The 15,821-nt window shown below is 51.8% G+C and overlaps 1 long non-coding RNA gene and 1 pseudogene across 1 annotated transcript in view; both read right to left on the bottom strand.

Annotated features, from left to right (window-relative positions):
• LOC132026036 (uncharacterized) overlaps positions 1-15,821 on the bottom strand; it is a 146,198-nt gene that overhangs the window by 88,486 nt on the left and 41,891 nt on the right. The gene's annotated exons all lie outside the window — the stretch shown is intronic.
• On the bottom strand, positions 12,358-12,526 carry LOC132026363 (U4 spliceosomal RNA; annotated as a pseudogene).

Genomic DNA, 15,821 nt, shown 5'->3' with positions numbered 1-15,821 from the left:
CTCCAGCCGGGTTGGCGCACGCAGGCTCCCCGGGCCGAAGGAGCCCCACTCCCGTGCCGCCCAGCGGCGGTGTCACGTGACCCCCGCGGGCTGGAGGCTGAGGCACAGACCCCACAGGTGGGCCACCCGGCCGGACGCTGAGCAGGACCACTCCCAGCCCTGGGTTCCCAGCCTCCTCCAGCGGATGCCGGTCTGGTGTCTGCCGTCCACACCGTCCGGACTGCCCTGGTCCCGGCCACCGCAGGGCCACCGCTCCACTCACAGCCACTGCTCAGACACGGAGGCGGCTGAGGAACAGGGGCCCGCGGGGTCTCGGGCGGAGTCACTGTGCCGGCTTAGTTGTTCAAGGGCCTCTCCTGCTGCGGCTGCTCCTGGTGGTGTGAACACGAAATGCAGTGGCCCCGACCCCTTATGCTCCCTCCCACAAGTCCGTCCACATGCCTCTGCCCCGGCCCCAGACCCTAAATCCTTCCGTCTCTTCCTCGGCGGGTCCCTAGCCAGCAGCCACGCTGTTTGCTGTTTCTCGTGAGTCTGTGGATATTCTTACTTGAGCGCATACTCATTCCACACGGAGCGGACGGCCAAGACCACCCCGCGAGGCCTACTGAGAGCTTCACCCCTCACCTCTGTCTTCACGGGCCCCCGGCGCGGGCCGCAGGTCAGAGCGCTACACACAGAGTCCGGCCATCTGTGACCCACACCCGCCCTCTCTTCTCCACCCCAGGCTGTCCCAGGTGAGGCTCGGTGGCAGCCCAGGCCTACGCAGCTGGGGGAGCGGTGCCAGCAGTGATAGTGACAGGAGGTCAGAGCCACTCGCTTGAGCTCTCCGGCCCCGTCTGTGCTTGATCGGGGACAAAGCACCTGGATTTCACAGACCTGCCTGAAAGGGCTCGAACCACCTCCCCTCAGCGGCAAGCGACTCCTGACAAAGACTCGGCTGAGAGTCAGCGGCAGACAACACGCGGGCGGGGGGACCCGGACCCTGAAGGGGCCATCGCACGGCGCGCCGCACAGTCCTCGCCGGCAGCCAGCCAGACCCTCCTGGAAAGGCGTGAAGGGGAAGGAGACAGCTCGTACCGCGCAGGTAAGGAATGTGACGCATCTCCAGATCAAACACCGTCCATCGACGGCAAATCGATCCAGCACCTGGCGAGAGTCCCTGAACCTGCGCCGTCCCATAGAAATGTCACGTGAGCCACAGATGCAGCTTCGGATTCTCTTCCTAGAGACACTAAAGATGGTAAAAGGAAACAGACAGGATTAATTCTCGTAATTTCTCTTCTTGAACCCAAGACATGCAAAATATTATCGTTTTGACCTGCAGTCGCTATCACAGATCCACCACAGAGTTTCGTGCGCTTTTCACCATGCTTAGTCTTCGACATCTTACACCCCAACTTGAGAGAGCCGCGCCGCAAGGGCTTGGCAGCCCCATGTCGCTGAGGGCGACGGTGTGGGAAGCTGTGGTTTTGGACTCGATCCAAGTCCTTCTCTACCCTCCCTGAGATGCTCCTTTCGAACTGGCAGGACCACGAGTCTGGGAGGGACATGGTCAGGCAAGGATCCTGCCTCTGGGGCAGATCGCGGCCCCTGCCGTTTATGAAGCTTCCAGAGTCCCCACTCCTTTGGCACAACATGTCACTCAGCCCAATTTTAGCTTCACAGATGTGGGTACTGCTTGCTGGGAAGGTTCCGTTTGAAAAGAAAAGAAAAAACAGCAGTAGACAAATGTTTAACTCCATCTCTGCGTGTACCCTATAATTTAATGCTAAATCCAGCTCGACTTGGTTTCTGTGGCAACCACAGCTCGTGTGGCCAGTTACTAAGTGCAGGTGCCTACAACACTCTCAGCATCCCAAACGTCTGAGCTCCGGTGTTCTCAGGAGCCCCCGATTCTGAGCCTGATCCGCAGGTAAAGGGAACTTCTGTTAAAGTCTTTGCCCAACACCGAGTCTGTAGAAAAGGTAGCACCAGGCGGCTTTCCGTCCTAGCAATCTTCAGAAATGTAAAGTCTCTTCATCAGTCTGGAAGAACTTGGGAGAGGCGCTTTGTGAGGGAAGAGGAGGCCCTAGCAGAGGCCCCTGTTCTGCATGGATGGGCCCTCGGGGCCGTCGGGAGCCCCCACGAGCGAATGTGCTTTCTCCCGTCCCCCTCCTCCAGCAAGCAGCATGCGTGGGAATCTGGGGGACAGGATTTATATCCTGGCTCCTGCGCTGACATACGTGCTCAAGATGCTTCTTTGTCTCCGGGCCTAGAGGTGAGAAGCCATCCCCCGCCAAAGCCCCCGAACTGGAGGGAGTGATTTAAGGGTCTTCTGGTAAGTCTTAGCGCCTCCCCTTGAGCACCGAGTCTGTTCCCACCTGCGCAGAACCCCAGAGCAGACCCGTTTCCTTAGAAGCCTGCGCGTCAGCAATCTCCACAGTTTTCTGGCCACACTACACCACAAAATGCCATGGATCACACTGTGACCCAGGACACTGGTCTCGCCGTAGTCCCAGTGAGTTCCTGAACCCATTCTCCTCGCTCACTCTATCCAAACAGGCATCCTACCTACTGCTCTCGGGCTCTCCGAGGAACAACGCGCATTCCCTGCGCTTCAGAAACCCCACAGGCCGCGGGTCCCACTGCCCGTGTACCCTCCTCTTGTACTCGGCCCCCCGCACACCCTCACGCTCCCGGGCGCCCCCCGCAAGCAGAGCACCCGCTCTCCCCGTGCCCGCAGCACTCCTCCACCCCTACCTGCGGCTCAGCCAGCCCCACCCCTCCTTCAGATCCCGACTGACCCTCCTCCTCTCCCGATTTCTCCAGCCAGGCGCAATGTTTCCTTCGGGAACATCAGATGTTTCTCACTGGACACACTGGTCACACTGACCATGACTTGAAGTTGCTGACATGACAGTCTGAGGGACACCCAGCTCTCCCGCTGAACTCCAAGCTCGAAGGAGCAGGAATATTTTCTGATTTTTCCCAGCACCATGCCCTGGTACCTGTTACACTGTTTGGCATAAGGTAAAAGCTCTATAAATATTTGTCACATGAATGAATGAATAAATGAATTTCAAGTGACAGCTCCTGACAATGGGTAAATTTTCATAGAAGTCTCTGTTGAAAAGATTCTAATGCTGGGGAGACCGGGCTCAGGCTCCGAAAGTGCTGTGACTGACTGGCGAAGGCCAGCACAGGCCCTGATCAGGAAGTAGTGACATGGGCCCCCATTACTTGCCCTTCGTGTTCCAGAACCGGATTTCTGGGGTGGGACCAGACTCTGAGCAGTTTCCTTAGCTCGGCCGAGGGCTGGACTGCAAGACCCAACCCCATCCAGATCTTCTTGGCATCCGCGAGAGCTCCTCTGTCCACTGTTTACTTCAAGTTCTGAACCTGAACTATCTTTTCACCGTTGGTCGCCAATCCTCCCTCCCAGGGAGATGGAGGCACAAGGGTCTAATCTTTCCAAATATGCTCCTAACGTGTGCAGAAAACTGATGTGTGGTCACAGACCCCCTGGACTAACCAGGGCAGGGCAGCTCAGCCCCAAGAAGGAAACCCCACCCTGAGGGAAGACCAGGACCAACCCCATGACGTGACCCAGGGGTTCGCTCTGCATCCTCCATCTGCCCAGGCCTGGCCTGGAAAGTGTCCCCCATTTCCAGACTGGCAGGCCAGGTGTCTTCCAGCGACAGATTCAGCCCCGTACTGCGCTGGGGATGGGACAGATTCAGCCCCCGTACTGCGCTGGGGACGGGAGAGGCTGCTGTTCCGCGGTAGGCGGCATTCTGCTTGGTGTTTCCCTCGCTCCTTTTCTCACTGCTCTTCCCCGCACCCAGCTGGGCCAGCCCTTGGGCTTCCGCACAGCCCCGCTGGTTGCAGCCAAGGGAAGTGAGGACATGGCAGCCCGAGGCTGGGAGTGGTAGGATGTGCCGCCCCGACGCTCCCCGCCGCCCACGCTACTCGGAGCAGCGGTCACGTCGGACCACTCGGGCCACCGGGGTCTGTGGCGCGCAGGGAGGCCGTTCTCCTGGCTGCTCCGCACGTTCCCAGCGGCTCTGACTGCAGCTGGGTGGCTCTCCAGATGACGGCCCTTCCTCTCCTACTCTGCCAACGTGTGGTTTGGGATCTGTTTTCAGTGGGGATTTTAAAAACCTACACAATAAAGGAGAATTACAACCACTCTGCAGGCCCCTGGAGCAGGGTGCGCGTCCACAACAGCCAGCGGGCGGCCCTCTACAACCATGACCGGGGAGCTTTATTCCAGCCTCCAGACCTGGCACAGAGGTAGTCCGATCTCCTGGTTTTGAGGCCTGGACAAGCCACCAGAGGGAAGAACTGGAACTTGGACTTGGGACCTGAAACACTCCCTTCCCTTCCTCAGCACACGAGCCGTCTCAGGCGGTGGCTGCAGTGGCCCTTCCCTGAAGGAAGCTCAGTCTGGGGACCAGAGGGCCTGAGAGGTCACAGCGCCCTCCAAGCAGCTGCCACCACTCAGACTCCGGGACGTGATCCGAGGCCAGGAGAGGGGGGCAGCGTCTGTGGTTTGGACAAGGGAGGAGCCAGGGGACCCGACAGCAGATGGCGCGGTCAATGGGCAGCGGGGACCATTGGCCCCGGCTTGCTGGCGCTGTCCTCACGCCCGATGCCATGGGTGCCACTCTTACTATTCCCATCAGAGCTCCATCCCCACGCCGAGACACGTCAGAATGTTCTTAGGAAAACTCCCTGCACTTGGCGCGTCCTGTGAAAGGCAGCGGAGCACGGCCAGAAGGAACCTGGGCTCTCACAGTCAGGAAGACCCGGGCTTGAAACCTGGCTCTGCCTGCGTGACCGCGGGTTGCCACTCAGACCATCAGTCTCTTCATCCACAAACCATCACTGACAACGCTCTCCTCTGCCAGGTTATGCTGAAGGTTCCGCGTGACACAAAGAATGCCAAGAAATACCAAGGGCTCGGAGTGTCCTTATCGGTTTGTCTAAGTCTGTTTAATTCGGCCTGAGATGCTGCTGCGGGACAGACACTCTCGTCCTGTGCTGCCCAGACAGAAGAGGCTTCGGAGGCAGGGAGGTCACAGCCCGACAAGGGGGCCCGTGAGGAGCTGTGCGTCCGCGTCTAAGCTTCGGCGTTCAGTTCATGACAGCGCGAGTCCCCCTCCGTGAGCCCCTCAGGGCTGAGCCCCTGCTCCAAACAGCTCGGCGGACGGGATTCACCGCTCCTGCCGCAGTACCAGCAGGGGTAGGCACGGCGCAACTGTGTCCAAGCAGGGACTCCACGCGGGCAGGACCCACGGAGCTCTGCCCCTTCTGACAAAAGCTGTGGAGGGTCCCTCTGGGCTCGCCTCGCCGGGTACGGGGGACGCTCGCAGAGTGCGGTCCTTAGGTAAGGTCTGGAGCCCCGGCGTGGCACAGCTGTGACGGCGTGGGACGGCCGTGAGGAAATCACACCAGTGCCCACCTGCCAGGCTGGAACACGGCCCAGGGGAAGAGGACGGACACCCCCTGAGCGTCTTCTGTGGTGGAGGACATAGCACGGGCTGCTCTATTTAGCCGTCTCAGAACTTGGAGGACAGGCCCTGGCTCTCCAGACAAGGCAGTGAAGGGCTGTGGGGGAGGGGCGGAGTGGCCGAGCCGGGAGTCTACCTCTGCCCCTCCCCCCCCCCCCACCGCCCCAGAAAACCGGAGTTCAATTCACTCCCGTCTCCTGGGCCCCTGAGGGCACCAGAGACCTGGGGTGCGGGGAGGGAGAGACGCATTGAAGTGCCTCCGGGAAAGGCTGGCAGGAGTCCTGCTGCTGTCCCCCCCAGCCCTGGGGACACTCTGCAGGGACACTGAGCTTCCGCGCCCCTCCCCCGCCTGCACACAAGCATGAGGGCCTGTCTGCTCCCTCCGCAGGAGGCTGGAATGACTCCTCCGGGAAGGCACAGGCCGTGCCTCCAGAAGCTGCCAGGAAGAAGGACGCCGGGGGACCCTCCCTCCTGGTCACATGCTGACTTGGCTCCCTGCCATGCACTCGCACGCCCCCGGCCTTCCCACGTGTCCTTCCCGCTGGACGTGGCCTTCTCCCCGTGCAGTGCAGCAATGCGTCTGCCGTGCTCACTGGGCAGAGTAATTCTGGACTCGAGTGTTTTTCTCTGCAGTGCAGGGCTCTCTGGGCTCACAGCGGTCTCGGCTCGAAACAAGTTCCTGTGGGTCTGCTGTCCTGAAGGGCTGATCCCCGGGTAGATGCCCCAGGGCAGGTCTAAGCATAAACATCGGGTACCAGAATAAACATTTGCTGGAGGAGTTATTTCTCTCTTTTTCTTTCTTTCCTTTGGATTTGGTTTATTTATTTGACAGAGAGAGAGCACAAACAGGGGAGTGGCAGAAGGAGAGGGAGAAGCAGGCTCCCTGAGGAACAAGGAGCCCGATGTGGGGCTCGATCTCAGGACCGTGGGGTCATGACCTGAGCCGAAGGCTGTCCCTTAACCAGTGGAGCCACCCCGGTGTTCCTGGAGGAATTATTTCTAAAAAGATTTAGGGCTAGGAACTCCTGGGCGGCTCAGTGGGTTAAGCTTCTAAAACAAAATTTGACGTGGCCTGACCCTCGCCCCAGCGCCCCTTCCTAGAGCTGCCCTTCCCAGCCCATGCCCTGGCTTTCCCTCCCAGGCGACTCTCAAGCCGGACCCCATCTCAGGCTCAGCAGGCGCATCCGGGGTCACACGCTTTCTCTGCCGACGTCCCGGGATTTAAACAGTTTCCGTGGACTCACACCCATCGTTGCTCTCTGCCGGGGGCACGAGTCCTTCCGGTCTGATAACTTTCCGGACCAAGTCACTGACGCAGCGGGAACGGGTATCTGATAAAAGGCAGCTGTCACTTCACATTCTACAAAACGCTTCCACAAAAACGGCCCCAAATGCTAAAATCCTGTGCAAGGGAGAGCTGATTCATGGAATTTAAAATGGGATTTCTGTAGAGCCAAATAATTCTGCTGAGCAAAACAGAAAAAGAAAAACAAGGACTGACATCTTCACATTGTTCCTTCAAGGACAAGTCAGGGCACATGGCCGTGGAGGCTCTGGATGGCCACGTGGAGAAAGGGAATCAGAGAAGACACCCTTGTGGGACCTGAAAGTCTCCGCGACAACGCACGGCTCTCGCGCGCTCATGAGACGCTCCCCAGGCAAGGACTGTGCAGCTGGAAGTCACATCGGGCCCCCGCCGGCCCCTCGGAGACCAGAAGCTCCGTGAAACCGTGACGGTGTCTGTTTCGTGCCGTCCACTGAGCAAAATACGCAGTGACGATATCACCATCACCTCCCCGGGACACAGGACTTTCGATCTCATCCCTCCATGCTGTCCTGGGCACTTTACCGCATCGGGCCTTCTCCCTCATACGCTCCACTTCCTTCTGACAACTGGTTTCGCCCAGTTGACTTTCAATACCTAAGCATTCGACAAGAAAAGCGAACTTCACTGCACCTTTCCTTGGCCGGCTCCTCCTCCTCTCCCTGCCCTCAGACGTCCATCTTCCCAGGGGTCAGTCCCACGACTGCGCGATTCTCTGCTCTCTTCTCTCTCTGGAAGCCTCACCCAGAATCCATCGCTTCCAGCACCTCAGCGCCGTGCCCACCAGCTCTGGGCAGACACCCCAAAGGCACCTCCCAGTTTCGATCCCCCAGACAAAGAAACAAACACAAAGACTAACGCTCTCTTTCTCACACCTCCTGACTTCTGGAATGAGGCCATCCGTAGCCACCAGCCCAGACACCATCTGTGGCGTCCTTCTCCCTACTACTTCCCAAGTCCGAGCGATCATCAGACCTTATCAATTCACGACCCCCCAGGACACATATGTCTCCGTGCGTCAGGCCGTTCCCGTGCTGTCCCACTGCCTGGAAAGCTCTCCCCTCCTTCTTCTTCTTGTCACCTGGATCTCGGGTCAATGATCGCTTACTTAGGGAAGCTTTGCCGACATCTCTGTTGAGCTCAAGCCTCCCCTTACGGCCGGACCTCCAGAGACCTCATTCCTGCTGGGATTTTACATGTGCTGCCCTGGCGGTGCGACCACTGTGTCCGCTAGTGCCGGAAGCTCCCGGAGAGCAGCCTGTGCCCGTGCACCACGGTCCGGCTCACACGCACCATCGCTCCCTCACACAACTCCGAGCCCCATACGCATTTGTTTGAAGAACAGATAAACAAAAGAGGTTTCCAAGTGGTTATGACTATGCCTGGAGTGATTCCCCAGCACACTGCCGCCCTCGGACCGTCGTCACCTGGAGCAGTGCTCATCAAAAACCGTTCTGTAAGTAAGAAGCTGGAGAAATGCTTTCTTCTTATTCCTCATACTGAAAGAAAGAAAGAAAGAAAGGGAGAGGGGGGGGAGAAAAGAAAGAAGGAAGGAAGGAAGGAAAAAAAAATCCTAAAAACTTCTTGAAAAATGCCAAACAAAATAGAAGGTGACTATGGAGGGCTTGATAGGAAAGGCAACACATGGCCCAGCACCAAGAAATGGCTGTAGAGACGTGTGCGCCTGAAGCCAGGCGGAAGAGAGCCGATTTCCTTAGGACCATGTTGACTCAATCTTGCTCAGTTTACTAGAACCAATTCCCAGAGAGCCGATCCCACAGACTGACGTTTGGGCAAACGGCCTTGTTTTCCTATTTCTCCAAATGTGGCGCACGCATTACCGGTGTGAGCGCCCCTGGAATGCGTATTAAAAGCACAGGCCATCCCAGATTTATGAGTGGGGGGCTCCAGGAATCTGAAATTTAAATACCCAGATGATTCTCATGCAGGTTAAGTCTGAGAGCAGGACTGTGGTTCTGGGGAGCAGACACCAGTGATCGGCAAATACACTGAGCCAGCCTTTGTCTGTCTCTTGGCAAGCCCCAAGCAAGGACAAGAACCTGCCAAACACTGGAGTGAAAACCTCTCCCTGGGGACGCGAAGACATCCTGCTTCCTAAGATCTGTAGGAGCAGTTTGCTTTAGAAAAAGATCAAGTGGACACTGAGGAAGTTGGGAGAAGTTGTTCCTGCTGTGCAGTTGGGCCTTTCTTGCTTGTGGGAGCCCCTGGCCAGTGGGCTAGGTCCAGAGCAGACCTTGGAGATCAGGGCCTGTAGGCAACAGAGCCTTGCAAGGTTTTGGCATCCAGGTGTTAGGACAAGGCTTCAGCCACAGACCGCCTCATGAGCCCGAGTGGCAGAACACTTCCGCATGGACCACGAGGGTCAGGGGATAGGCAGAGGTCGGGGGGATGGCTTTGCTTGGAACGGGACAGCAAATAGCACCCTGCAGTAAACCCCTGTCTCCCATATGTTTCCACCGCCGGTAATAACATTCACACACACAGTTGTCTCCGCGAGGCACTCATCAGCGGGGCTGGAAGAACTGTCCATCATGGCGGTGGCTACCGGAACAACAGTAACAGGTCGTCTTAATGGTGTGGCCACTCTGTGCCTGGAACACCTTCATGGACTGTAATGCATGTCCGTGAAGAGAAGCAGGTGGGATTATGAGCGCCACACAGAAAGGAAGAGAGTCTGAACGCTTTAGTCATTTGCCCAAGGTCACACCGCCAGAGGAGTGGGGCCGGGATCTGAACCCAGATCTGTGCATGTCCACCGGAACCAGGACAGGTGGTAAATGAAAGGTACGCAACATCACGGCTAACTCCCTTCCATCCTCACTCAAAGTCTCCTCCGCAGGCTCCTGCGGTTCCAGCCTCCTCTCCTTCCTCCGCGCTAGACCTCTCAACCCTGAAGCTCTGCCGAGATCAAACCAGAACTCTACTGCCTTTTCTTTAACCCCAGCATTACTGAGATGTGACATATGACATTGAAGAAGTTTCAGGTGTACAGTGTGTGATGACTTGGTACCCGTCTATACTGTGAGATGATCGTCACCGTAGGGGAACTTCACACCCCCACCCCGTCCTGTAATATCTTTTCATGTGTGGGTGTTGAGAACAGCTAAGATCTACTCCCTCAGCAAATTTCAAGTATGTAACACAATACCAGGAACTGTAGTCATCGTGCTGTACATGGGATCCCCAGGTCTCATTCATGTTATTACTAGAAGTTTGTACCCTTTGACCAAAATAGTCCATTTCCTCCACCCACTGCCCCCACCAAAAAAAGCCCCTGGCCACCGCTATTCTGCTCTCTAGATAATGAGGGTCCCAGGCCTCTCAGACTATTTCTCCAGGACCCTATTTCCAATCTTCCCTTCACATGTCTGGCTTTTCCTTTCTTCTTCGCATGCAGCTGTACCTTTTCATCTTCTATATAGTCTTAGCCCATACCCCACAGGGAACATGAATCCTTGTAACCAAGACTTACATATATAGGTATCTGATTTTTCAACAAGCACCACGTGTGTCTTAAAATACAAGCAAATATTTTATGTGTTGGGCACTGCCGTGTACGAAGTACCATTCAGAGACGTCAGAGACAAACTCTGCCCTCGAAAAGCATACCATCAAATGGGCATGGACGTAAGCAGCCCAAATCAAATGGAAAGTAGAAAGAATCACAAAAAGTAGAGTATTTCCCTTAGTTCCATTGTCACACCTCTACTCGAAATGTACATCATCCTGAAAAAACCCAATTACATCTTGGCCCACCTCCTCAAGACAAACCTGCTTCTTGCAAAATTCACAAAAACACCTCACCTGCCCTTGCAAACTTCGCCCTTCTCAAACACCTCCTCATCATCGCGTCAAGTCCCCTGCCCAAGGACCTCTGACTGACCACTGCTGTTACTTCACCTAGAGGACACTGGAGACCATCCTTGACTGACTGACGTCTCTTGCTAGTTTATGAGTGATTCTGGCGATGGAGCCTCATGAAAAGCAGAAAGAATATCGGTGACATCACGGCTCAGCACGGTGAGCTCGCTTACCCTTGCTTATGCAGTAGATGGTCTTTGCCAGTCAACAGATGTGAAATTCCTTCAGTAAGTTAGGGTTGGGTTCTCCTTTAAGCAAACTCAAGACACTAACTTAAACAGACCAGTGATTCACAATGGGCTATGGTGAATGCAGCTGGCATCGTTCTGCATCCTGGAGAGGCTGTGCGCCCACTGTGCTCCGTGCGTTGAATCTAGTTTTTCCGTCAGTTTACACTGTGCTTCCTGGAGCCATTTTTCTCTTATCTCTCTCATTGGCAGAGCTTCTGTGACTCTGGTCTCAGTCTTCTTTCACCCCAGAACCATGGTCGCTGCTCACCTAACCATCTGTGGATGCACCAAGACGAAGAGTGCACTGGAATCGTTGCAGTCAAGCTTGGACCAAGCGTGAGTCACTAACTATTGTGAATCACTGGTCTGTTTAAGGTAGTGTCTTGAGTTTGCTTAAAGGAGAACCCAACCCTAACTTACTGAAGGAATTTCACATCTGTTGACTGGCAAAGGGCAGAACCAGGCTGGTCTCCAGAGTAGCCAACAATTTAAGAAAAAAAAAAATGGAGTTCCCACTTGGATCTTGTTTGAATAAACCAGCTCCTAAAGATATTTGGAAACCATTGGGAACTATGAATACAGACTAAGTATTTTCTGATATTGAAAAATTACTAGTAATTTTGTTAGACTAAAATAGCATTATAGGAGAATATGTTCCTTAAGATACATACTAAGTATTTAGGTATGAAATAAAATTGGGTCTATAATTCCCTTCAAATTCTTCAGCAGCAAACAAGAAAGTAAGATAAGAAGGTAAAAAGATAAGGTAAATATGGCTAAATTTTAACAGGTGTTAGATCTAGATGATAGATATATGGGTGTCAACTTCACTATCCTCTTTCTACTTTTTTGTAGATTCAAACATATATATAACAGAAGCTTTATATTGGTAAGAATATATATTATAACAGAAGCTTTTTATTGGTACCAAGGCAAGAAAAAATAATCTAATATTTATGTGCTAGGCCCTTTAGAAACACTTTCTCTTACTTTATCTTATCAAATATAATGATAACAAATGAAATACTAGCCCCATTTTACAACTGAGTAAAGATTGAGGCTTAATCAGACAACAAAGAGAAATAAAAGGTATCCAAATTGGCAATGAAGAAGTCAAACTCTCTCTCTTCGCAGGTGAAATGATAATTTGTATGGAAAACCCAGAAGACTCCACCCCCAAACTACTAGAACTCATACAGCAATTCAGTAATGTGGCACGATACAAAGTCAACATACAGAAATCCCATTGCTTTCTTATACACTAACAATGAAAATATAGAAAGGAAATTAGAGAATTGATTCCATTTACTATAGAACCATAAGATACCTGGGAATAAAGCTAACCAAAGAGGTAAAGGGATCTGTACTCGAGGAACTACAGAACACTCATGAAAGAAATCGAAGAAGACACAAAAAGATGGAAGACCATTCCATGCTCATGGATCGGAAGAATAAACATTGTTAAAATGTCTATACTGCCTAGAGCAATCTATACTTTTAATGACATTCCAATGAAAATTCCACCGGTATTTTTCAATTAGCAATAATCGCGCCTTGGATAAACCTCATTGGCTACGATACTGCTACTGCACAAAGCTGCCACCGGTATTTTTCAAAGAGCTAGAGCAAACAGTCCTAAAATTTGTATAAAAATTAATTAATTAACTAATTAATTAATTAGTTTTTAAAAATTGTATGGAATCAGAAGAGACCCCGAATTGCTAAGGAAATGTTGAAAAAGAAAAACAAAACTGGTGGTATCACGTTGTCTAACTTCAAGCTTTACTACAAAGCTGTGATCACCAACACAGCATGGCGCTGGCACAAAAACAGATACATAGACCAGTGGAACAGAGTAGAGAGCCCATATATGGACCCTCAACTCTACGGTCAAATAATCTTCGACAAAGCAGGAAAAAATATCCACTGGAAAAAAAGTCTTTTCAATAAATGGTGCTGGGAAAATTGGACAGCTATGTGTAGAAGAATGAAACTCAACCATTCTCTTACACCATACACAAAGACAAACTCTGGATAAAAGACCTCAACATGAGACAGGAATCCATCAAAATCCTAGAGGAGAACATAGGCAGTAACCTCTTCACATCGGCCACGGCAACTTCTTTCAAGAAATGTCTCCAAAGGCAAAGGAAACAAAAGCAAAAATGATCTATTGGGATTTAATCAAGATCAAAAGCTTCTGCACAGCAAAGGAAACAGTCAACAAAACAAAGAGGCAACCCATGGAATGGGAGAAGATATTTGCAAACGACAGTATAGACAAAAGGTTGATATCCAGGATCTATAAAGAACTTCTCAAACTCAACACACACAAAACAGATAATCATGTCAAAAAATGGGCAGAAGATATGAACAGACACTTCTCCAATGAAGAAATACAAATGGCTATCAGACATATGAAAAATGTACATCATTACTAGCCATCAGGGAGATTCAAATCAAAACCACATTGAGATATCACCTTACACCAGTTAGAATGGCCAAAATTAGCAAGACAGAAAACAACATGTATTGGAGGGGATGTGGAGAAAGGGGAACCCTCTTACACTGTTGGTGGGAATGTCAGTTGGTGCAGCCACTTTGGAGAACAGTGTGGAGATTCCTCAAGAAATTAAAAATAGAGCTTCCCTATGACCCTGCAATTGCACTACTAGGTATTTACCCCAAAGATACAGATGTAGTGAAAAGAAGGGCCATCTGTACCCCAATGTTTATAGCAGCAATGGCCACGGTCGCCAAACTGTGGAAAGAACCAAGATGCCCTTCAATGGACGAATGGATAAGGAAGATGTGGTCCATATATACAATGGAGTATCATGCCTCCATCAGAAAGGGTGAATACCCAACTTTTGTATCAACATGGACAGGACTGGAAGAGATTATGCTGAGTGAAATAAGTCAAGAAGAGAGAATCAAGTATCATATGGTTTCACTTATCTGTGGAGCATAACAAGTAACATGGAGGACATTGGGAGATAAAGAGGAGAAGGGAGTTGAGGGAAATTGGAAGGGGAGGTGAACCATGAGAGACTATGGACTCTGAAAAACAATCTGAGGGTTTTGAAGGGGTGGGGGTGGGAAGTTAGGTGAGCCTGGTGGTGGGTATTGCGGAGGGCACGTATTGCATGGAGCACTGGGAGTGGTGCATAAAGAATGAATTCTGATACACTGAAAAGAAATTTTAAAAATAGGGCGCCTGGGTGGCTCAGTGGGTTAAGCTGCTGCCTTCGGCTCAGGTCATGATCGCAGGGTCCTGGGATCGAGTCCCACATCGGGCTCTCTGCTCAGCAGGGAGCCTGCTTCTCTCTCTCTCTCTGCCTGCCTCTCTGCCTACTTGTGATCTCTGTCTGTCAAATAAATAAAATCTTTAAAAAAAAAAAAGAAATTTTAAAAATAAAAAAAAAAAATAATAAAAGTAGGTAAAAAAAAATTGCGGCTTAAAGAGATCCATTAGCTGTACATTCAAAAGCATTAAACACCTGTAATACACCAGACACAGTTCCTGCCCTCGGAAGACTTACTCACCATCCAGCAGAGGCAATCGGCTATGTAAGGTACAACAACAGCCTCTGCCACTTCCGTTCGTGGTCACCTAGCGTGATGGGCACTTCCAGTGCCTCAACGCAATCTTTACAGCTACCTCCTGAGGTCAGCAGCATTAGCACTCCCATTTCGTAGATGGGAAGACTGAGGCCCAGAGAGGTTATGGACATTACCCGAGATGTGCCACAAAAAGTATGATAAAGAATCATGGGTGCCATGACAGATAAAAATGCAAGACCCAACAGGACACAAAGGAGGAAGAGATCATTCTCCCTGAAAGGAACGCCGTCAGGAAGGGCAACAGGCAGAGGCCACGTAATGTCCACTCTGCCTACCAGGGACATAACAGGAATCTGGGCCACGGTGCACCCAACTCAAGGTTTCTCAGCCTCAGCGTTGCTGACACCTGGGACTGGATGACGATTTGTTGTGGGAGGCTGTCCTGTGCGTGGTAGGATGTTCAGCCGCCTCCCTAGCCACCACTCGCTGCCGGTAACCACCTCCTACTGTGGCAGACAGGAATGCTCCGGATATTGTCAAATCCCCCATGGGGGACAGAAGTCAGACCATAAACTACTCTTTCATCTTTAGCTAAGTGTAAATGGGAACCCCAAACAATATCTTATCTCAAGGTCCTCCAAAACCACCATGCGGCTGTCACTCTCTCTAGCACAAATAGTATTGATCTGTGGCTTTTCTAACATAAAAGATGGGTATTTAGCCTTTCATTAAACTAATCTCAATCTTGACTGTGAAGGCATCCCTAGAGCTAGAGAAGAAAATCATTTCTACACAGAACCTGCCCATTGCCAGACTCCACTTTCTGGAGCTAAGTTTAGTTTTAGTCACAGGAGAAGTTTCCAAAGGTATTGTACCTATTGTCCTTCCTGAATTGTTATGCTTCTGAATGTTCCCAGAATTTGAGAAGAGGATTCTAGTTGTTTTCTAACTACAGTGTTGAAGAGGTCTTTTGTATATATCCAAGAGCCCTGACAAATTCTTTTACGTAGATGGTGAAGGACTTTCCCATTGAATCAGACATCTTTTAGTAACTAGAAAGACAAGAGGCACAAAGAGATCAGGCCATCACCCCAGGCATTGAAATCATGAGCATCAAATATACTCAGGCTCCCTTCCGTTCTTCCCTTTACTCGCGTTAACTCACATGGACCTGCTCTTCAGGTGAGTGAGTGACCTTGCAAACATCCTGTACATGGAATTTGCAGACTACATGATTGGTAATGACAGTTCTGCAGGCAAGAAACCAACATGAAATACAACTTCCCAACCCCATTCCACTCACCAACCAACTCAAACACTGGTCCGTCC

The sequence above is a fragment of the Mustela nigripes genome, chromosome 10, assembly GCF_022355385.1.
Source record: "Mustela nigripes isolate SB6536 chromosome 10, MUSNIG.SB6536, whole genome shotgun sequence".
NCBI lineage: Eukaryota > Metazoa > Chordata > Mammalia > Carnivora > Mustelidae > Mustela > Mustela nigripes.
Note: the sequence above shows the minus strand (reverse complement) of the source record. Positions and strands in the feature narration are given on the sequence as shown.